Below are 24,073 nucleotides of genomic sequence, written 5' to 3' on the forward strand. Positions count from 1 at the left end.
GAATGTGTATTTATATAAATATTTTTTTTATAAGTAATTATGTGTGTAATAAATAGAAGTATATTTTTATTTGCTATCCATTATATATAAATATATCAAATATATCTTATTTTAGTCTGCACTACATTGCCCGCTGATTGACTCTTATCACTCACCTCCATAGGTTGACTGGAAGAGATCTCTTTTAGAGATAAGTCCGCCTTTGCTCATGTTTTTTCTATTTTATTATTTTCTGTAATGTCTTTTTAGTGCAATAAAGAATATATATATACTCAATAAATGCTTATAACTATTGTTTTGAATTCTCATAAATAATCAACGTCAAAAACACTCATTGCTTAAAAACATAGAATGTTATTAATCCTTTTTTAAAAAAGTAAAAATATAAATAACAATAGTAGTATAAAACAGATAATTAAAACTATTAACTCTTTATTGTTAAATGTAAATCAGAAACTTTATTTATGTAGTGCATATAATTATATTTTAGGAAAAATAAAACAAATTAAGAGAAAGTAATTGTTAGGTATTTGTTTTCAATATATTAAACTTTATTTTCACAATGATTCTTGGAGTTAAGAGTGATAGACGTAATGTCACACTAGAAAATCAATAACTATTGTTTTGATTTGTCTCAAATAATCGACTTCAAAAACACTCATAGCTTAATGAAATAGAATGTTGTTATTTATACTTTCTCAATTATGGGGTATATTAAAACTATGAACTCTTTATTGTTAAATGTAAATAAAAAGCTTTATATATGTAGTATATATACAATTATATTTTAGGAAAAATAAAAACACAAATTATGATAGTAATTATAAGGTATTTGTTTTCTATATATTAAACTTTATTTTCACAATGATTCTTGGAGTTAAGAGTGATAGATGTAGCATCACACTGGAAAATCAATAACTATTGTTTTGATTTCTCTCATAAATAATCAACTTCAAAAACACTCATTGCTTAATAAAATAGAATGTTGTTACTTATACTTTTTCAATTATGGGGTATATTAAAACAGTCAATTAAAACTATGAACTCTTTGTTGTTTAATGTAAATAAAAACCTTTATATATGTTATATACATAATCATATTTTAGGAAAAATAAAAAACAAATTATGGTAGTAATTATTAGGTATTTGTTTTCTATATATTAAACTTTATTTTAACAATGATTCTTGGAGTTAAGAGTGAGAGATGTAGCATCACACTGGAAAATGCAGCACAGATGTATTTGTATTATCTAGACTTGTATTTCTTCTTTATAACTGTAATCACAAACATTTTTTTTTATTAATACATTCACAAACATAGATAGTCATAACCATGGAATTATTTAAATCTAAGTGAACCCTAATTGAAATATAATTAATAAGGTCCATAATACATAATGGCAATTAGACATGCATATTATTGTAGTATATTGAAATAGTTTGTATTTAATTAGGATAATATCGAAATAACAAAATAATTAAAGCATAACTTTGAATTGAGATGAAAGTCACTTCATTTTAAACTAAACTTTATAAACAGGAAATAAAAACAATAATTTAAATATAGAATAAAAGTGTTCGCAAACTAATTTTACTTTTTAATAGATGCTCTAAATATGTATAAGTATATCAACGTAAAATTGTAAGGAGAATTCAGTTAACAATATTTGTAGGTTAGTTATAGTTTAACACAAATTCCTCTATATTAATAACAATATTCACTGTTTATATCAGGGATGTTATGGATATGAAATTTCGGTTACGGATTGGATACGGATATAGGAATGATTATTATACCGGATACGGTTACGGATACGGATAATAAATTATTTCGGATTATCCGTTACTTTCGGTTACGGATATTATATTTTTAAGGAATTTTAAAAGTAAAATACAAAATACAAATAGGTAATAAAGTAGTTTTATTTCGTTTTTGGTAGGAATTACAATCAGTCTGTGAGAAATTATTACAGCTATTTAAAATAAAAATAAATATAAATAATTATATTGAGTATTATCTATCCGAAACTTTAATTTCGGATTCGGTTACGGTTACGGATGATTTTTTATATCGGATATCCGATAGTTTCGGTTACGGTTACGGAGCTCCCTAACACCCCTAGTTTATATATTTTTTAAACGTTTAGAATCTTTATTATAAACTTACGGTCCTTACAATTATTACGTATCGTTTTATTTACTTAATGTAATAATAAATTTATGTTTACGTACCTCTTGATGAATTTTATAATATAATTAATCTTTCAAACAATGTTTCAGTGTAATTTCTTCTCTTTTCACTGCTATTATAACACTTAAAAATTAAAGCATTCACCGTTATATTTCTTATAGTAATGTAAACATTGTAAAATACGATAATATAACCTTTAAATTTTTAAAGACATTAAACAATACTTTGCGAGAAATGTCAAATACAATAAAAATGACAAAATATTTTCTTTCACTCTTTTTAGCGCATGTAAGTGAGACGGAAATATGAATTGTGTGGTAGTCTTTTTCGAGTAGCTCGATGGCTATCATGGTTTTAACGCAAACGAGTAATGTCAAACTTATACTATCGAATTCAAATACTTCGTAAACGTTTTCGAATAGACGATACATTATTAACGCAAGAAGTATTGAAACTCATACTAGGGGTACTGGGCTTTGGCTCAATACTAAAAAGTGAGGTAGAAAATGTATTCAATACATGTACACCCGGGGCAAGCTATCAGTACCAAATAAATAAGATAAGTTCTATGCATCTGGATTCCACTAATATAGTTGTTTTAATGCATGGTGACAGCTTGTCTCTGAATAAAAAGAATTTAATTAAGGATACAAAATTATTACTTGAAATTCAAAATCAAAAGAAATGTACATTTATAATTAGTACATTTCCATATTCGCACACCTTGACAGATGCACAGAACTTACATATTTATGATTTAAATGTATGTTTATACAATGTGACTCGACATTGTAGTAATGATGTCATGTTATTTGATATTAATAAATTCATTTATAGGTTTAATTTGACAGAGGGTACTATGTATCTACCAATTAAATCCAGAAGACAACTTGGTAACCTAATTGCTTACAATATTCATAATTATTGTATGTGTAATGTTACCAAGGATCATATATATAATAAAAATAATAACACAATTTACATTAACACTGACAAAAGTAAGGATATTAAAATTCATAGTTTAAACTGAATAAAATGACAAAACCTTTGCCCTCTTACTTAAATATTATACATCAAAATATACAGGGCATAGGTGGCAAAGATCATGAAATAGAATTATTTTCAGAAAATTACAAAACTCATGTATTTTGTTTCACAGAGCATTGGATTAAAAGTTTTGACATATTTAATATCCCAAACTTTAAATTGTCAAGTACATTCGTAAGAGGGAATGCTATTCGCGGTGGCTCATTAATATTAGTACGGAATGATATCATTTGTAAATCTCGAAAAGATATTGTGGCTCTCTCTGTCGAACGTACTATCGAATTATCCTGCGTGGACTTTCCACAGTACATTATAGTATGCGTGTACCGGCCCCCATCGGGAGATTTTTGCTTATTTGAGACCACTATGGAGGATGTTCTTAAAAAGATAAGCGAAAGTAATAAATATATAATTGTATGTGGCGACTTTAACGTAGACTTATTAAAAGCTACTTCGCTGAGTGTTCGATTAGTCACATTGTTTAGGTCATTTAATTTAACGCACCGAGTTAATGAACCAACACGAATAACCAACGATACTTCTACGTGCATTGACAATGTGTTTTGTGACTGTGAAATATATGAATTTTCAATTATAAATAATTTAACTTCTGATCACTGTGGTCAGAAGTTTTCTTTAGAACACGAAGAAATTATTCATTCAAAAAAAATAATGTACAGGCCAATAACGGCTCATAAAGTAAACTGTTTTAAAGATATTGTGGTGTGTAAATTAGCTTATTTAGATCTAACGACACAAGATCCAAATGAACTTTATAATTCATTTTTTGAATTAATATTAATAGAATTTAATAAAATATTCAAAATGAAATCATTTTATAATAATACAAAATTGAAGTTTAGTGTTTGGGCCTATGACCTATATGGTATGAAGCAGTGGAATCAAAACGAAGCCTTTCTAGGATATGTCAATAAATATTTCAAAATATTTAAAACAGTATGTATTTATGCTAAGTATTTATACATAAAGAACAAAATTTTGACTTCCGATAATAGAATAAAGGCCACTTGGGACATTATTGGAAGTGTTAGTGGAAAACCTAAAAAGGAAAGTATACCTATCAAATTAAACACAGGCATTAAATACACAAATTCTGATTTGAAAGTTGCAAATTTATTTGAAATATTTTTTGATAACATACCTAATAAAATAACATCTCATTTAAAATCATCTACATTAGATGCAGCTAGATTATTAAATAAACATGTTTCTAAATGCGTTATTGATTTTTCTTTTGAAACAGTTTCTGCAATAGAAGTTATAAAAGTATTTAAAACACTCAATATTAAAAAAACTAACGACGTATGGGGCATTTCGGTAAAATTCATAAATAACATCATACACGATATTGCTCCGTATATAGCAGTAATTTTTAACAAGAGTTTGGACACGGGTTCATTTCCTGACTTGTTAAAATGTAGTAAAGTCTTACCACTTTCGTAATTACAGGCCTATTTCAATACTCCCATCTTTAAGTAAAGTTTTCGAAAAAAATATTTTAAATCAACTTCTTATCCATTTTGGTACAAATAAAATTTTTCATAGTGAGCAATTTGGTTTTACAAGAGGTCGATCAACAACTGATGCGGGAATTGCGCTTCTTAAGCATATTTACGATGCTTGGGAGAAATCACAGAATGCTATTGGAGTATTCTGTGATTTATCTAAAGCATTTGATTGTGTAGAACACGAGACGCTTCTTTATAAGCTCAAATATTACGGCGTTAAAGGTAGGGCTCTTGATCTCATTGCTTCATACTTAAGTCAAAGAATCCAGCAAGTTTTCATTAATGGAATAAAGTCTACTGGATCTACGCTAAAAATGGGTGTTCCACAAGGTTCAATTTTGGGTCCCTTTCTATTCCTAGTATATATAAATGACCTTCCTTTCTTTGTTAAAGGTATTTGTGATATAGTTTTGTTTGCTGACGATACTTCACTGATTTTTAAGGTTGACAGGAAAAAAACTGACTATGACGATGTGAACGGTGCCTTATCACAGATACAAGATTGGTTTAATGTAAATAACTTGGTTTTGAATACTCAAAAAACAAAATGTGTAGTTTTTACCCTACCCAATGTTAGGAAGCAAAATTATAATATATCTTTAAGCGGTGGCCCGCTTGATGTAGCCGATACTACCGTGTTCTTGGGAATGGAATTGGATTCCAGACTTCAGTGGAGTCCCCATTTGTCGTCCCTAACAGGGAGACTCAGCTCCGCAGCATACGCGGTTAGAAAAGTTAGACAACTAACTGATATTGATACTGCTCGTTTAGTTTATTTTGGTTATTTTCACAGTATTATGTCATATGGCATATTACTTTGGGGTAACGCTGCAGACATTGAATCTGTCTTTATTTTACAAAAGAGAGCAATTCGGTTTATTTATAATCTTGGAGCTAGAGACTCTCTTCGGGATATTTTTAACAGAGTAGGAATACTCACTGTTGCGTCGCAATATATTTACAACAATATCATGTATATTCACAGTAACATTGATAACTTTGATAAAATCAGTGATAATCATTGTATATGCACTAGAAGTAAGGATACGCTTATAACGCCAAGTTTCCGACTCCGCAAAGTCAATAAATCTTTCTTGGGGCAAGGTATCCATTTCTATAATAAAATTCCACAGACATTTTTAACTTTGCCGTCTCGTAAATTCAAATCGTTTATAAAAAATACATTGGTGAAAAAGGCGTATTATTCGATACAAGATTTTGTAGATGATAAAAAAGCGTGGAATTAATACCTGTTAACTTCCAGGCAGGATATATTAATTTAATAATTGTATTAACTTAAAAATTAACTAACATGACTGTATTTTTTTTAAATGTTGAAAAAGAATAACTACTGAGTTTCTTGCCGTTTCTTCTCGGTAGAATCTACTTTCCGAACCGGTGGTAGCTTCACTTAATTGTTAAATGACGATTCAAAAGTGCTAGTAAAAGCCCACTCGAATAAGGTATACTTTGATTCATAATAAGTTATCGGAGGTTTAAAACCTCGCTAAAATTGGATTGTCAAAAAGTGTTTTTCATAATCGTTCTATAACACTAAAACGTTCGATAAACCTCCGATAAAGTGTCTTAGATTTATTCAAGCTAAGACCCTACTACAGACCTTCGATAACCGTATATTAGCAAGAAAATGGCCGACTTTGCTCGCTTTGCTTGAATCAGCTTACGTTTGCAATGACATTTGATTTCTAATCATATTCAACATTGCAATTTTTGTTAAAGTAATTCTTACGTATTTTTTTAAATATGCAAGCCTTACAAGCTATTGCGATCATTGAAAATTATATTATTAATCGGCGCAGAAAAGTGTATCGGCCAAGAGGAAATCCATTCTAGAGATGAAACGGATATCCGGTAACTATACGGTATCCGGCCTATACGGCCTTGTTTTCACTATCCGGTCGGATACCGGATAGTAATACAGTATCCGGCCGAATTTCGGATATTGAAATAAAAATATATTACGTAGTTTACACAAAGCAAATGATACGACATATAGGATCAGAACAAGTTTTATTTTTATAATTGCAAAGTAATCTCGACTTGTGTGACAAAGTAATTGGTTAAATATTAATTCGTTCGTTTAGTACTCAAAATTAACAAGTGGCAAATTGTGGTGAATGAATACCAAATTTTCCGCATTTGTTGGTAACAGGCGACTCCGCTTGGCTTCGTATACCAGACCCGCTTCTGAAAACAGCCTTTCGCTATAAACGCTGTTGCCAGGTGCTGAAAGATAAATTCTGGCAAACCTTGACAACTGCGGGTACTGGTTCACATTAACTGACCACCAAATATATGGGTCGCGATTGCGATCGATACGAGATGTCTTTAAGAAAAAATCAATCTCGTTAGCAATTGGATTTTGTTTTTCTTGATCGCGACAATCACTTCTATTATCCTTTGCTACTTCATTGAAACAATCCCAAAAAGTGTCATGAGCTTCACGTGTAAAGTTGGATCCAGTTTCATCTTCTTTAGCTCGTTTAGCAGGTGTTGAACACGGCGTAGATCTGTTACTGTCAGATGAAGATTCGTCGTAAGAGTTTTTTTTATACAAACAAACAAACAACAGCCTGTAAATTCCCACTGCTGGACTAAAGGCCTCCTCTCCCTTTGGGGAGAAGGTTTGGAACATATTCCACCACGCTGTTCCAATGCGGGTTGGTGGAATATACATGTAGCAGAATTTCTATGAAATTTGTCACATGCAGGTTTCCTCACGATGTTTTCCTTCACCGCTGAGCACGAGATGAATTATAAAGACAAATTAAGCACATGAATCAGCGGTGCTTGCCTGGGTTTGAACCCGCAATCATAGGTTAAGATGCGCGCGTTCTTACCACTGGGCCATCTCGATATTATATAATCCATCCATCTCGCTTTATATAATCTATCAGAATTTTCTGGCGGGCTTTTTCAGTTTCGAGAACTCCTAAATAGTCTGACTTAACCTTGGGTCCAGAAAAGTAGCAATTAAGTATTTTGGATTCTCTCTTAAGGATTTAAAACGACTTTACAACTCAGATTTCAAAGAAGCTATCATACGAGCTAAGTCCGGTGTTCTTTGCGCAGTCTCGCATTTGTCTAAATACTTTTTTAATGCAGACACATGTGGAATCGCCTCGGATATACAAGAGAGGCCAGAGCTTGTAATTTTCGTTATTTCTTCAAATGGTTTTAAAAGATTTATGAATTGCTCCATCAGGCTCCATTGTTGTATCGTCAAATTAGTAAATGTGTCATGTTCAGCAACATAAAGAGTAATAGCCCTTTTCTGTTCTAACAAACGTTCTGAAATGTGAAATGTGAAATGTTCTTTATTTGCCAGAATATGGTAATCATACAGGTGGTAGTTTATAAAAAAAATCTGCATATTCTACCGACTTGTCGGTGTGCAAATATTTTCACAATGTAATTGTTATTTCTAAATTAATAAATAAAATTAAAATTTAAAATAATATTAAAATTAAATATAATTACAAGATAAATAAAATTTTAACAAAAAGAAAAACAGACTTCAAACAAAACAGTATTTTAAAACAAATTGAAATGCACTAAAAAGTAATAAAAATAATTGCATATTTAACACATTTTTGAGAGTCCTCCTAGGTAAAATGAAATGAAAAATATTAGACTACTTAAAAGTCGATTTACGATTATATAACGTAGTTATAGTTATTGTTATATTTGGAGCCGGTGTCAGCCACAGGCACACGCTTCAACAATCAAAAGAAAGAAGCGATACGAGCCTCTTGATTGACCCAGTATAATATCGTATAAAAGGTAATTTGTAAGAAACATTTCTTAAAGTATTCTCGTATTGTTTTTTGATAGGTATAGTATAGGGTTGGCTGACACCGACTCCAAATATAGCAATAATTATAACTACATTATATAATCGTAAATCGACTTTTAAGTAGTCTAATATTTTTCATTTCATTTTACCTAGGAGGACTCTCAAAAATGTGTTAAATATGCAATTATTTTTATTACTTTTTAGTGCATTTCAATTTGTTTTAAAATACTGTTTTGTTTGAAGTCGGTTTTTCTTTTTGTTAAAATTTTATTTATTTTTTGATTTTCAGTGAAGCTGATGTAGACTAACATTATTTTCTTAATATGGATAGATTAAGCGTGCCGTTTATATGAATCAGAAACTACTTCAGGGACAATTTCAAAAGAAACTTTCGAATAAAGCAAAAATAGACTTTCGAAAATGCGGCTTTAATACGTCATGCGGCATAAACTACAAGGTACCACCCTCGAATGAGCTGTAATCGACCTCAGTAAAAAAACTTTGCAAAAGAGCTATTCGTATGCTATGTCGTACATCATATGACATCACATCATATACACAAAATTTGATTAAAGACAGAAAGAAATTCTGCCCCAAATCGCACCCTAACTGTAAGCCGTTTAGGAGTTCCGTCAATACATAGTATAAAACAAAGTCGCTTTCTCTGTCCCTATATCTTTAAAACTACGCAACGGATTTTGATGCGGTTTTTTTTAATAGATAGTGTAATTCAAGGGGAAGGTTTGTGTATATAATACATGAACAATATAGTAAAGAAACACTGACAATTTTAGAAGTTTGCAATGTGATGTCGTAAATAAAGAAATTTTTTAGTATATTTAGTATCAGTATTGCACCCGTGAGAAGTCGGGGCGGGTAGCTAGTTGATTATTATATTCGATTATGACAATTACATGAACATAACCACGTTCCGGAAGGTGATTCAAATATCCAAGTAACCCATAAATAAAAGATTCGACCGAGTATTGCTAACGTGCTCCTCAGAATTGTTCCGTTCCCTTAATTTGACATGGATACTATGCTTAGAACCTTACCAAAATTTCACCAAACTACCCTTAAAGTATATCCTTTATAATAAAAAAAGAATCATAAAAATTGGTTAACGTGATTTTGAGTTATTCACCTATTTGTCGCGCATATACATAATGCAAATTTAAGACTTATGTCGTTTTCATACGGATACCATCATCGGAAAAAAAAAAAAAAAAATGGGACTCCACGGGAAGCACTACCTTTCAAACAAAAAAAATATATCAAAATCGGTCCACCCAGTAAAAAGTTATGATGTAACAAACATAAAAAAAAAAAAAAAAAAAATACAGACGAATTGATAACCTCCTCCTTTTTGAAGTCGGTTGAAAATACTATCTTCCAACGTGTAAAAGCATCGTTGAACTAGCCATTTTTTTAATTCTACTTTAAATTTTTGAGACTTCATTTCTCGTAACATTTTGGGTATTCTATTGTATACTTTTATAATATTTATTGCACAATTATTTCCATAGATGTTACTTTTACACATTGGCATTTTTAGCTTTGTAGGATCTCTGTGTAGGAAATTACTTTCGTTTCCTAAATTTTGAAACAGATATGGGTACTTTTTAACAAACATTCCTGTTTCATACACGTATGAGGCTGGCAGTGTCAGTAAATTTAATTTTATGATACATTTTTCTACATTTTGACCATCATAACCAATTTTTATATTTTTATGTTTAGCATGAAAATTAGAAAATTGAATATATGTATTTTGTTTTATTTAAGTTTATTTGCAATTTATTTATTTTAAGCCAATTTATTATATTAGCCAAAGTACTATTTATAGCTGCCTGATAATCTTCTTTTTTATCATTATTTGGAAAAATAATAGATATATCATCCGCAAAAAGGATGCAAGGGTAATTTGTTACGCTAGGTAAATCATTAATATAGAGTACAAATAATAAAAAGAAGCCAGGGGAGACGGATCAAATCAATAAACGCTCCGTATAAAAACTGTTAAAAAGTGATCTAAACCGATATTAGCAAAATTAAAATAGTGCCAGTGGAAAGTGAACTGTGCAAACAATAAAAGTGACTAAAAATAAATTAAAATAAGTAGTGTATTTATCTAAAAAATTAAAGAAATAAATTTTAACCGTTTAGAAAAAGCTATTTGAACACATCAGCTGTGCATAAATTGCAAAGGACGGTCGTTGACCCGACCCCTACCACACTATCGCCAATAGCGTCGAGCGCCAGGATTGGATAACAAAGGATATAGGCAAAAGACAATTAATTTACTATAAACTTTAATGTTACAATACATAAGACCTAAAATGGTTTGTGGAGCTTGCAACACACAAGTGAATAAAAATGAAATAATGACTTGCACTAATTGCAAACAAATCTATCACTATGCATGCATAAACATACCTAACGAACAATATAAAAATCAAAAACATAATTTGGACAAAACATGGAAATGCCCTTCGTGTGAAAATATAACGAGACGTAAAAGAAACGATAATACACCGGTAAGATCTCAATATGTATCCTCTATGAATGATACAATCATGTCTATAGACGACCCAATCCACTACCCTACCGAACAGAGCCCGACTAACATTAAAGAACCGTCTTTGACTATAAATGAAGATATTATAATAGAAAATGTGAGTACACTACTAGATCAAAAACTTAATCAAAACAATCAATCATTGCTTTCTGAACTTAAAGATTTAATTCACGTAGAAATCAACAAAGCCATTATCACTTTTACACAAGAAATAAAAAAAGATATAAATATATTACATGATCGCCAAAACAAACAAAAAAGTGATATAAGGTCTATTGACAAAAAAATAGAAAAATTAGAAAGAGAACAAAAAAAATTAGCAGATGATATAATAGCATTACAAAGAAAACACAAAAATATACCAGAAATTTATACACCAATAGTTCAGGATAAAAACAAATCAATAGTCTTACATGGCCTTAACGAATACTATCAAGAAACGGAATATGAATTAAGTAATAAAATCTCAAATATATTTTATGACATCCTAAATATAGATATACATAATCAAATTGAAGACGTTCATAGAATAGGAAGAAAAAATTCCCGAAGGCCGATAGTGATAGAATTATTGTCAAAAAGAATGGTCAAGTATATTCTTGAAAATGCGTCGTACTTCAGAAACACAGGACTATCTATATCTGAATATTTACCGAAAGAATCTTTGAAAGAACGAAGAATTATTTATGAAAAGCTACGCATAGCAAGACAAAGCGGTCAGCATGCCATAATAAAGAACAATAAACTATTTATTGACAGAAAAGTTGTTAGTCCACCGTATGAAGAACATAACAATCTATCATTAAGAACTACAAACTCACTCGAACATTCACGAAACACTATCTGTTCAGAACAACTCGATGAAAGTTTATTTCGTAAAAAACAAGGAAACTTTTAATGTTCTTTTCCAAAACATGCAAAGTATTTATAATAAACGTCACATCATTGAAGCATTTTTACATGAACAATCAGACGTTTTCCACGTAATAGCAGTATCGGAAACATGGTTATCGCCAGCAAAATCAGAACTCATTTTCTTCAGTAATTATAAACTCGCAACAAGTTATTGTCGAAGAAACTACTCCGGTGGCGGCGTTTGTATAATAGTGCGGTCAGGAATTAAATATATTGAACGAAAGGACATTATGGACTTGTCAGTAGAATACGTAATTGAAATATGTGCCATAGAAATACCTGTATATAATATCATTATTATTACTATTTACTGGAATGGTAGAGAGGCCGATTGTTTCTATAACAAATTATCTGAACTTTTAGAATATCTAACCAAAAAAGAAAACACAAAGAAAATAGTAATGGGTAGAGATTTCAATTTAAATTTATTGGATAAAAACTACCGTTCAAAACAATTGTTAGACCTTATGTTAGAATATAACTTTCTTCAAAACAGTCACGAACCCACAAGAATAACTAATCACAGTTCTACGTGCTTAGACTTAATATTTACTAACTTTAAAAATCCCAAATTTGAATCATTAGTACATGATTTCGGTTTCTCAGACCATAAGAGTGTGATTTTAAAATTAAATTACATAAATAAAAGCAAAACGAAAAAATTATATGAAGTAAAAAAAAGAATATACAATGACAAAAATATAAATAAATTTAAATTAGAATTAAAAAACGTAGAATGGAAAAACATAATTAAATTCGATGAATCTGTAAACAAAAATTACACTTTATTTACTACAATATTAAAAAATAGTATAAATCGTTGTATGCCTCTAAAAACTATAAAATTAAAAACACAAAAACCAAATGTATGGTTAAGCAAAGGATTAAAAATCTCATGTAAAAATAAACGTTTGCTCAAAATCTTAGCCAGTTATTCATAAATCAATCTATTAATAAATCAATCCTTTGAACAAGGAGTTTTCCCGGACTTACTCAAAATTTCTATAGTTAAGCCCATCTTTAAAAAAAATGACAGACATAATCCAAACAATTATCGACCTATAGCACTACTTCCTGCAATATCTAAAGTTTTCGAGAAGGCAATGCATAATCGGTTTTACAGTTTTTGCGAAAAATATAATATTTTTAGTGACAGACAAAATGGGTTTCGTAAAAATAAATCAACGATATTAGCGACCTATAAATATGTACACGAAATTTTAAACACACTCAACAATAAACAAATTGCCATTGGAATACTGCTAGACATGTCAAAGGCCTATGACAAAGTACAATACAATATACTATTAAACAAATTATATGATATAGGAGCACGTGGAAATACACATAACTGGTTTGCGTCATATTTAAAGAACAGAAAACAACTAGTAGAAATTGAGTATTGCGACCATAAAACTGGCCAAATAACCAAAGCGAGATCTGAACTTTTACAAATCCAAAATTCAATTCCTCAAGGCAGTGTCCTCGGATGCATTTTATTTCTCATATATATAAACGATTTACCAACAACCTTAAGTGAACCCTGTGAATTATTTGCTGATGACATATCAATCTTAACTTCTTATACACCAAACTAAAATTTAAATATAAAACTACACACAATTATAAATAATGTACTCAAATGGTTAGAAGACCATAATTTAGAAATAAATTTTTCAAAAACAAAAATAATGCAGTTTAGGCCATATCAAAAAACGCCACTAAAAATAAACTTTTCGTACCACTTTGCAAAGGATTTATTTGTATTACAGAAAAAATGTATTAGAATTTTAGCTAAAATTACCTCAAAAGAAAGCTGCAAACCGCATTTCAAAACATTAAAAATATTAACCTTACCCTGTATTTACATATTAGAAATTTACAAATTCGTTAAAAACAATAAAAAAATGTTCAACCAAATATCTGAAAACCCGAGGCGCTTTGAATCACGATATAAATATAATTTTGAAATTACAACATCAAAACTGAAACTTCACCAATCGGGCACACATGCTATGTCCATAAAAATTTTCAATAAATTGCCGGACGTATTTAAGCAAAATATAAATGAACCAAGCTACCCAAATAAGTTAAAAGAAATTCTTAAAAAAAAATGCTATTACACCCTCGAGGAATATTTGACAGATAAAATTGTGATATAACGTCCGTCTCTCTAACATTTGCTACGCCCTAGCAGGGTTTATTTCATGTAAACTAAAGTTTAATTGTATGTGTGAGCATGAAACCGCAAATAAATAAATAAATAAATAAATAAATAAATAAATAAATAAATAAATAAATAAATAAAGGACCGAGAATACTTCCCTGCGGTACCCCTGATTTAATATATTGGTATTTATATTTATACACAGTTACAATGTCTTTGTTATCGAGTTTTGTAATATTGACGCACTGTTAACGGTTATACAAATAATCATTTATCCATTTAAAGGCTACTCCTCTAATACCATATTTTTCACATTTATTAAGTAAAATTTTGTGATCAACATAGTCAAAGGCTTTACTCAAATCTAAAAACAAGCCAGTTACTGGTTGTTTTTTATCTAATGTTTTTGTTATTTTGCTTATTAACGTAAATGTTGCAAGGGTAGTTGATTTCGATTTTATAAAACCGTTTTGTTCATCTTTAATTATGTTATGTTTATTTAAAAAATCTATTAGTCTATGATGCATTAATTTTTCGAAAACTTTTGCTAGTATTGGTATTAATGTAATTGGTCTGTAGTTATCTATTTCTGATCGACTGCCCTTTTTGTGTAGTTTTTATTGTGTATGGTTTTACAGTTGAGATTTTTAGCCTTTCAGGAAAAAACACCTTGACTAAGTGATAGGTTTATAATGTGCATTAATACACGTGCTATTGCTTTCGCTGAGTATTTAAGTACATGAGTTGTTAAACCGTCATAACCTACAGCCTTTGTATTTTTTAATGTTGTTATTATGCGTATTATTTCTGTTTCAGTACATGGATTTAAAAATATACTAGAGTTAATATTTAATATCTTATTATAAATTGAATCTTTATTTTTATCACTTGTTTTATTATTATTGGCTATGTTTACAAATAGGCTGTTGAAACTCTTAGCTATTTCCACAGATTCGTTAATAATCTTGCCATTTATACTCAGATTTTCAAGTGGTAGTGCCACACTGCATACCTCTCGGTTACAGTCGAATGGGCCGGCACGCCCGGGGAAGTACCACTCTTTCACTTAAAATCGGCGTGAAGTGATAGCTATGCTACCGCGTTTCGTCCGGTAAGTGAGAGTTCCGGAGGCCCGATCCCTCTCCCCCTGTTCGGGGCAAGCGGAGCAGGCATCATAAGGCAACCCCTACCACACTCGCTGTGGACTTCTGCAACATATGGGGACTCAACTCCAACTTGAATGCCGTTCACTTTCACCTTGAGACGGCGAAGCCGGCCTTGCTCTTTCTTACCGAGACCCAGATATCTTTTCCTGCCGATACGTCTTTTCTCTCTTACCCCGGGTACTAATTGGAGCATACTTTTGTGCCACGAGCTGGGGTGTGCGTTTACGTCAGAGATGATATCTGCTCTCGACGCCTCGGCAGCCTTGAAGGGCAGGACCTATCAATTATCTGGCTGCGCGTAGACTGCGACGACCATCCGCGAATCTACGCGTGCCTTTATAGGTCCCATAGCGGTAATGCCGAAACCGACCGACTGGTTGAGCACGTCCACTTGGCTACAGATTCCGTGCTGCAGCAGACTCCATCCGCAGAGATCATTATTCTGGGCGATTTCAATGCTCATCATACAGAGTGGCTTGGATCACGCACCACTGATCATGCGGGTAGATCTGTTCTCGACTTCGCTTTGGCTTATGATTTGACACAACTGGTCACCTCGCCAACGCGAATACCGGACGTGGAGGATCATACACCTTCCCTGTTGGACCTTCTGCTGACTTCGCATCCGGACGGCTATAAGATTGTCGTCGATCCCCCTCTAGGCTCGTCGGACCACTGTCTCGTCCGGAGTACAGTGCCAGTTACACGATACTCACGACCTCGTTTCGCGGGCTGGCGTCGCGTGTGGCACTACAAGTCAGCAGATTGGGATGGGATGCGGTCCTTCTTTGCATCTTACCCATGGGGGCGAGTTTGTTTCTCGATGGATGATCCGAGCGTTGTTGCTGATTCTGACGCCGATGTGGTGCTTCAGGGTATGGAACTTTTCATTCCATATTCTGCGGTGCCCATTGGTGGCAAGTCCCAGCCCTGGTTTGGTCGCCTCTGTAAGACGGCTTCACGCCGAAAATGGGAACGCTACCAAGACTGGGCTAACGCATCGGCGTCTCGTGATACAAACACCAGCACATTCAGAAAGGAATATAACTCTGCCTCCAGGTCCTTCAAAAACGTGATAGCTGAGGCGAAGTCGAAGTACATTGGCAGAATTGGCGAGAGACTGGTGCGCTTCCCATCAGGAACACGTGCGTTCTGGTCTCTCGCTAAGGCTGTCCTAGGGAATTTCTGTCAGCCTTCTTTTCCATCTTTGCACAGGGACGGTGAGTCATTGGCCCATACCGCGAAGGAGAAGGCCGATCTTTTAGGGTCTCTCTTCGGGTCGAACTCGACTCTGGATGACCAAGGAAAGTCACCACCATCAATCCCGCGATGTGATACGACGATGCCGGAGGTTAAATTTCGGCAAAGTGCAGTTCAGCACTTCTTTCCTTGGACATTCACAAGTCGAGTGGACCCGATGGCATCCCTCCAATCGTGCTACGGACATGTGCTCCCGAGTTGGCACCGGTCTTAACGCGTCTTTTCCGGCAATCCTACGCATTAGGCGTCGTCCCGAACTCCTGGAAGACTGCTTTGGTGCATCCGATCCCTAAAAAAGGCAACCGCTCAGATCCGTCCAATTATAGGCCTATAGCCATCACCTCCTTGCTCTCCAAGATAATGGAGTCCCTTATTAACTGCCAGCTCCTGCGGTACCTAGAGGAGAATCAGCTGATTAGTGACCGCCAGTACGGTTTCCGTCGGGGTCGCTCAGCCGGTGATCTTCTAGTTTACCTTACTCACAGGTGGGCTGAAGCAGTTGAGAGCAAGGGGGAGGCATTAGCAGCCAGCTTGGACATAGCGAAGGCCTTCGATCGTGTATGGCACAAAGCGCTTCTTTCGAAGCTTCCTTCCTATGGGCTTCCCGGGAAATTATGCAATTGGATACCAGCTTTTTGGCAGATCGGAGCATCAAGGTCGTTGTCGACGGTGCATGCTCTGACTTAAAATTCGTCAATGCTGGTGTTCGACAAGGCTGCGTTCTATCACCCACTCTGTTTCTTCTGCATATCAATGATTTGTTGCAAATCGGGAACATTCATTGCTATGCAGACGACAGTACCGTTGACACCTTATACACCGGCCGCGCTAATATTTCTCGGGAAAACGTCGAAGAAAACCGGAACAAACTTGTGTCTGAAATCGAGTCTTCGTTAAACGAAGTCTCGAACTGGGGCCGGCTAAATTTAGTCCATTTCAACCCCAAAAAGACGCAAGTTTGCGCGTTAACCGCTAAAAAAACACCATTTGTCGTATCTCCACGATTTGAGAACATCCCGATAGCCGCTACAGGTAGTAGCGGAATACTTGGCGTTGATATTTCGAGCCTCGTTCAGTTCCGCGGTCAATTGGAAGGCAAGGCAAATTGGCTTCAAAGAAGCTCGGTGTGCTCAGCAAGGCGAGACAGTATTTCACGTCGGCCCATCGCCTAAAACTTTACAAGGCGCAAATTTGGCCTCACATGGAGTACTGCTCTCACCTCTGGGCGGGTGCTCCCCAGTACCAGCTCCTTCCATTTGACCGCATCTAACGTAGAGCGGCTCGAGTTATCGACGATCAAGCCCTTTCCGATCTCCTTGATCCTTTGGCTTTGCGTAGAGATGTTGGATCACTCTGCATCTTCTACCGAATTTTTCACGGGGAATGTTCCGAGGAATTGTTCGGATTAATCCCGGCTGCTGAATTTCACCTTCGGACATCTCGTCAAAATTCTAAGTTTCACCCGCACCATCTTGACGTCCGAAAATCCACAACAGCGCGATTTCTTAGACATTTTCTGCCTCGTACAACCACTCTGTGGAACCAGCTTTCGCCGGCGGTTTTTCCGAACCGATACGACATGGGAACCTTCAAGAAAAGAGCCTACTCCTTTCTCAAAGGCCGGCAACGCACCTGCAAGCCCCCTGGTGTTGCAGATCCATGGGCGCTGGTAGTCACTTTCCATCAGGTGAGCCTCCTGCTCGTTTGCCACCTATTCCATAAAAAAAAAAAGATTTTCTATATCCTGATGGTTCCTAAAGCCTAAGTTTTTATTTGAGATAATGTCCCAGGTTGCCTTGCTTTTATTCTTCGCCATTAAAATATACCTTTTATTCATATTTCTTTTTAGTATTTTAGAGAACAATTTGATCTGATTTTTGTTATTATTTGTACCATCTTTATTAATAATGATTTTTCTTTTATTCGAGGATGATATTTTGATACCTTTAGTAAGCCATTTTGGAGTTGTATGTTTTAATGAAATTTTAATCCTTATTTGTGGAAAACAAAGGTACATTATAAATATAGAACATAGAACATTATAAATAAGTCATGAAAGCTGTTAAAGGCTTTATTACAGTTATTTTCTGTTAGAATATAATGTCAGCTTATATAATATTGGATATACAGTGTAGGAACTTTTGAAGATTAATTTGTGAGTAATCTTTTACCATTATGTAGTAGCTTTCTAAATTTAAAATACAATGTAAAGGGAATTCAGCAATTTGTGCTGTGTTATGATCTGATAAGTGTAGGTCATATCATTTGGACTTAACATTTTTTTTACATTACTTATAATTTGATCAATACACGAATTAAGTCTAGTAGGTTTATCTATATGAAGGGTTAAATTATGATTCAAAAGAATATTTTTAAAATCCAAACATTCTTGATATGGTTTTAATGTGTTAATGTTTAAATCTCCTGCAATTATAACTTTTTTATTATTTTTTTGTAATATAAGTTTATGTAATAATGTTTCTAATTGTTTAAAATTGACACGACCGAACAGTGGTTTATGCTCTAGTCGAATGTTTTGAATTTTATTGATTTGTGTACCAAAATTCCAACACCGCCTCTTTTCTCGTTTTTTCTCGAGAAGTATGAAGCATATATATAATTCGGTATTTGACATGGTTAACAATTAAATGAGAAAATAATTGAATTATGTAGATTTCAAGATGCTGATTCAGAATAACTATATCAATTTACAAATTAAACATTATAAATATTTTTATTTCTTAAAAATAAATAAGAAATTTTGCACCTGTGCAATAACAAAACTCAAACGGCTCACTAGCCAATCAGAACGCGTGACGTAACGATTCAATAAACAAACAAATCTTGTTTGGTCTTTCAAACAATTTGCACTGTTACTTTTGTACGGTGGTGTTATTTTATTAATAATTTTGTGTTGATTTTATTAGTTATTCAGTCAAAATGCAAGTGGAGAAAGACTTTATAAAAGCTGATAGTGCTAATCAGCCAAAAGCTGATTCGTTTATGATTGCAAATTTCTTTGCATCAATCCCGGACTTCTGTTCTGCAGAATTTAGAAACGTGAAAACTTCAGTGTAAGTATAAAAAACGGTATCTATCTAATATACATATATCCATAATGTTCTAATTCAATCGATGTCCTTAGCCTTAAAATTTTGATATTTTTTGTCATTATTTACTTCGTTGGTTATGTATGTCAAAAACATATTTCGGGTTATATTGCGGTAGGTAATAATTTATAATTAACTGAAGCAGTTTTAGAAGGCAAAAAATGCGTAACATGGTTTGCCGACCATTTACAATTTTTTTTTCATAATTATTTTATTGAAATATTTCTATTTACAGATCATCAAGACAGTCCTATGGTGATGATGCTATTGGTTATGTTCAATTAAAACGTGACCACATTCTGTGCACAGTGAAATGCAGAATATGCCCTGAGCATAAAGTTCGTCAGCCACTTTTTACGAAGAGGCCCCGATTGTGGCACATGAATAAATAATTTATTGGGATCTTTTATTGTTGTACTTGTACAGCAAGGAACTGTGCAAACTTTGTATGATGACGAAGCCATTTCTTCGAGATTTCAAGAAAAAAAGAGAAGAACAGTTTACACAGGATCATTAACTTAACTGTTTATTGAATCATGACGTCACGGCCTAATTTGACTTGCTGTTTTGGCGGGAATTTTGAATCGTATTATTTAAAATGACTGTTTTTGTTATAAATTAACTTTAAAAATGAAATAAACGATTATTAAACGTATCTTTAGTGTCCTAAGAATACAATAAAATACTTTTTATAAAATTGTCAAATACCCAATTGTTAATATTTATGTTCCACTCATCTCCAGACTTGATAAACGTTTCGGAAAGACATATTATATCGATTGGAATATTATTTTTGAATAATTCATAAATACATATCTCTAAATCACTCTGCTTATTTAACACTATATATAGCTAGTCTATATTTTGATGAAACAAAGTCATCGTTTTTTTATGAGTTCTCGCTTAATTTGTATTTGTGACGATCTGTTGATTTATCTGTGGTTGAAAAATAGTATGGTATCGTTCCCTTTTTAGATAATTTGGCGTCTATACTTTCTTTTTTAAGCGTGCTATATTTTTGTTTATCTTGGGAGGAAGAAAAGTAGTATGGAATGGTATCTTTTACCTTTTTGGCAAATTTTTATTACTTATAACAGAAATTAAATTTTTAGGTATTAAAAATTGCCTATAGTATTTTTTATAATCACATAATTAATTTCTTTACAGAGATTATTATTTATATATTGCTTTCTATTCAGAGATCCTTTAACTACATTTAAGAAAGTACAGTTTTTAAAGTATCGACATAGTAATTTCAATTTTGAATTCAATTTCAATTCATTCAGATGCCTATTGCTATTTGCGTTTACAATAATAACATTTATATTGGTTAAATTATTTAGAACTGTTGTTACGTCAATAAATAACCTAGTAGGATCCGTATCGTGTTCTCCAACTGAGAGCACAATATAGTTTCTAAATTATATATATATATATATATATATATATATCTATTCTATATATTTCTATATTCTAAATTCTGCCATATAGAAGGTAGAGTTCCACCTTGTGGTGATGTCCTGCACTAACCGATGCTGCGGTAAATTTAATTCCTTTTGGATTGCAAAGATTTTTTCTTGTGCTAAACCTGAATGATTAAAATGAGTTACTAGACGTCTTCCAGTAGCAATCATGTCTAATATTTCAGTTTGAACTTTCATTGACTCATTAACAACTCGCTGAAGCGAATGAATGAAACATCTAGCTGAATCATACTCTGCAACTCGAGCTTCTTTTACCATATTAGCGCCACTATCATGGATTAGTAAGTGGATTTTATTTTTCTCAATATCCCAGCGAGCAGCAATAGCATTTAGTTCCTTTGCTATATTTTGAAAAAGGTTTCATTGCAAGAACGCTATATTGCAGCTGAAATTCCGTAGACAACCAATGGGCTGTGAAACTCAAGAAGCTGGAACTATTATGCTGGCAGGTCCAAATATCAGAAGTGACAGAAACTGCAATAGCTTTTGAAATGTTTGTTTTAATTTTATCGTGAATTCTATTGTAGATGTCGGGAACAATTTTTTGAGAAATAAAAGTGCGACTTGGTAATTCGTACCGCGGTAGCGCTTGTTCTAGAAGCCTTTTAAACCCAACTTTTTCCACGATACTCAACGGCTCGTTATCTATAGCAATCATTTCTGCGATCAAATAATGATATTTTTTGGCTTTAGCATCGTTCACATCCCAAAGTAATTTTCTTTCAAACTATTCTGAGAGTGATAGTTGTTTTTCACTTGTGCTGGGAACGGCAGATACCGGGTTACCACAATGGGTTTTGGATTTTCACCAGATTTACTTTTATTTATCAATTTAAACTCCTCTGGATGTTTGGACTTTAAATTATTACTCATAGCTGAAGTAGTAAGAAAAACATACTTTTAAAAAATACACGATACCGATTTACAATCTGCATACTTAATTAAAATAAATAGATAACCGGGAAGTTCATCAAATTAAACTGGCTAATTTTGATTAGAAATTTAAAAAACTTGTCAAATAACTTATTTTTATAATCAAATTCATCAAAATTTCATTAAGTATAATTTTATGGTGCGATTCGACCAATCTTTGTCCGACAATAAATCTATGGCATAAGGCTGTATTCTATACAAATCGGAGCGTTATACCGTAGATTTATCCTCGGATAAAGATTGGTTTGTTTATTAGCAAATACATTTGTCACCTGTCATTTCAAACAGTTACTCCCCTAAAAGTATAAATGGAAAAACATAGCAGTTTCTCGTTGATTTCTTGCACCATTAGTACAGCTAAGTACCTGCTAATATTCAAATTACTAACTAGGTAAATAAAGTTACATTATTCGAGCACTGACGAAAAAAGATCCGTTCGATCCGGCAGTTTAGGAATATAAGAATATTTATAATTTATTAAATTCAAGCGATAACATAACCTCTAAAACTTACGTACCTGCCTTTTTCAACCGACTTCCAAAAGGAGGAGGTTATCAATTCGTCTGTATTTTTTTTTTTTTTTTTTTTTTTTTTTTTTTTTTTTTTTTTTTTTTTTATGTTTGTTACCTCATAACTTTTTACTGGGTGGACCGATTTTGATAATTTTTTTTTTGTTTGAAAGGTAGTGCTTTCCGTGGGGTCCCATTTTTTTTATTTTTTTTTCCGATGATGGTATCCATGTGAAAACGACATAAGTCTCAAATTTGCCTTATGTATATGCGCGACAAATAGGTGAATAACTGAAAATCACGTTAACCAATTTTGAAAATTCTTTTTTTATTATAAAATATATACTTCTAGGGTAATTTTGTGAAAGTTTGGTAAGGTTCTGAGCACAGGATCCATGACCAAGTAACGGAACGGAAGGGAACGGAACAATTCTGAGGAGCACGTTAGCGATACTCGGTCGAATCTTTTATTTATAGGTTATTTGGATATTTGAGTCACCTTCCGTAATGTGGTTATGTTTATGTAATTATCATAGTCGAATATTATAATCAACTAGCTACCCACCCCGGCTTCGCACGGGTGCAATACTGATACTAAATATACTACAGAATTTGTTTATATACGACATCACATCGCAAACTTCTAAAATTATCAGTGTTTCTTTACTATATTGTTCATGTATTATATACACAAATCTTCCCCTTGAATCACACTATCTTTTAAAAAAAACCGCATCAAAATCCGTTGCGTAAATTTAAAGATATAGGGACAGAGAAAGCGACTTTGTTTTATACTATGTAGTGATAGAACTCCTATACGGCTTGCAGTTAGGGTGCGATATGGGGCAGAATTTCTTACTATCTTTAATCAAATTTTGTGTATGTGATGTGATGTCATATGATGTACGAAATATAGTTGGTCTTTTTCAAAGTATTTTTGCTGAGTTCGATTACAGCTCTTTCGAGGGATCCTTGTAGTTTACGCCGTGTGACGTATTAAATCGCATTTTCGAAAGTCTATTTTTGCTTTATTCGCAAGTTTCCTTTGAAATTGTCCTCGAAGTAGTTTCTGACTCATATAAACGGAACGCTTAATCTATCCATATTAAAAAAAAATTAGTTAGTCAACATCAGCTTCACTTAAAATCAAAAAATAAATAAAATTTTAACAAAAAGAAAAACCGACTTCAAACAAAACACTATTTTAAAACAAATGAATATGCACGAAAAAGTAATAAAAATAATTGCGTATTCAACATATTTTTTAGAGTCTTCCTAAGTTAAATGAAATGAAAAATATTAGACTACTTAAAAGTCGATTAACGATTATATCATGTAGTTATAATTATTGTTATATTTGGAGTCGG

General features: G+C 32.8%; 1 long non-coding RNA gene across 1 annotated transcript; it reads right to left on the reverse strand.

Moving 5' to 3' along the window:
• Positions 1 to 1,127: 1,127 nt before the first annotated feature.
• LOC124542707 lies at positions 1,128 to 2,614 on the reverse strand. The gene is made up of 2 exons (XR_006967356.1): positions 2,233 to 2,614; positions 1,128 to 1,275 (listed from the first exon to the last, which is right to left on the reverse strand). It is a non-coding gene; the product is annotated as an uncharacterized LOC124542707 (long non-coding RNA).
• Positions 2,615 to 24,073: the final 21,459 nt, after the last annotated feature.

Source organism: Vanessa cardui, chromosome W (assembly GCF_905220365.1).
Source record: "Vanessa cardui chromosome W, ilVanCard2.1, whole genome shotgun sequence".
Classification (NCBI taxonomy): domain Eukaryota; kingdom Metazoa; phylum Arthropoda; class Insecta; order Lepidoptera; family Nymphalidae; genus Vanessa; species Vanessa cardui.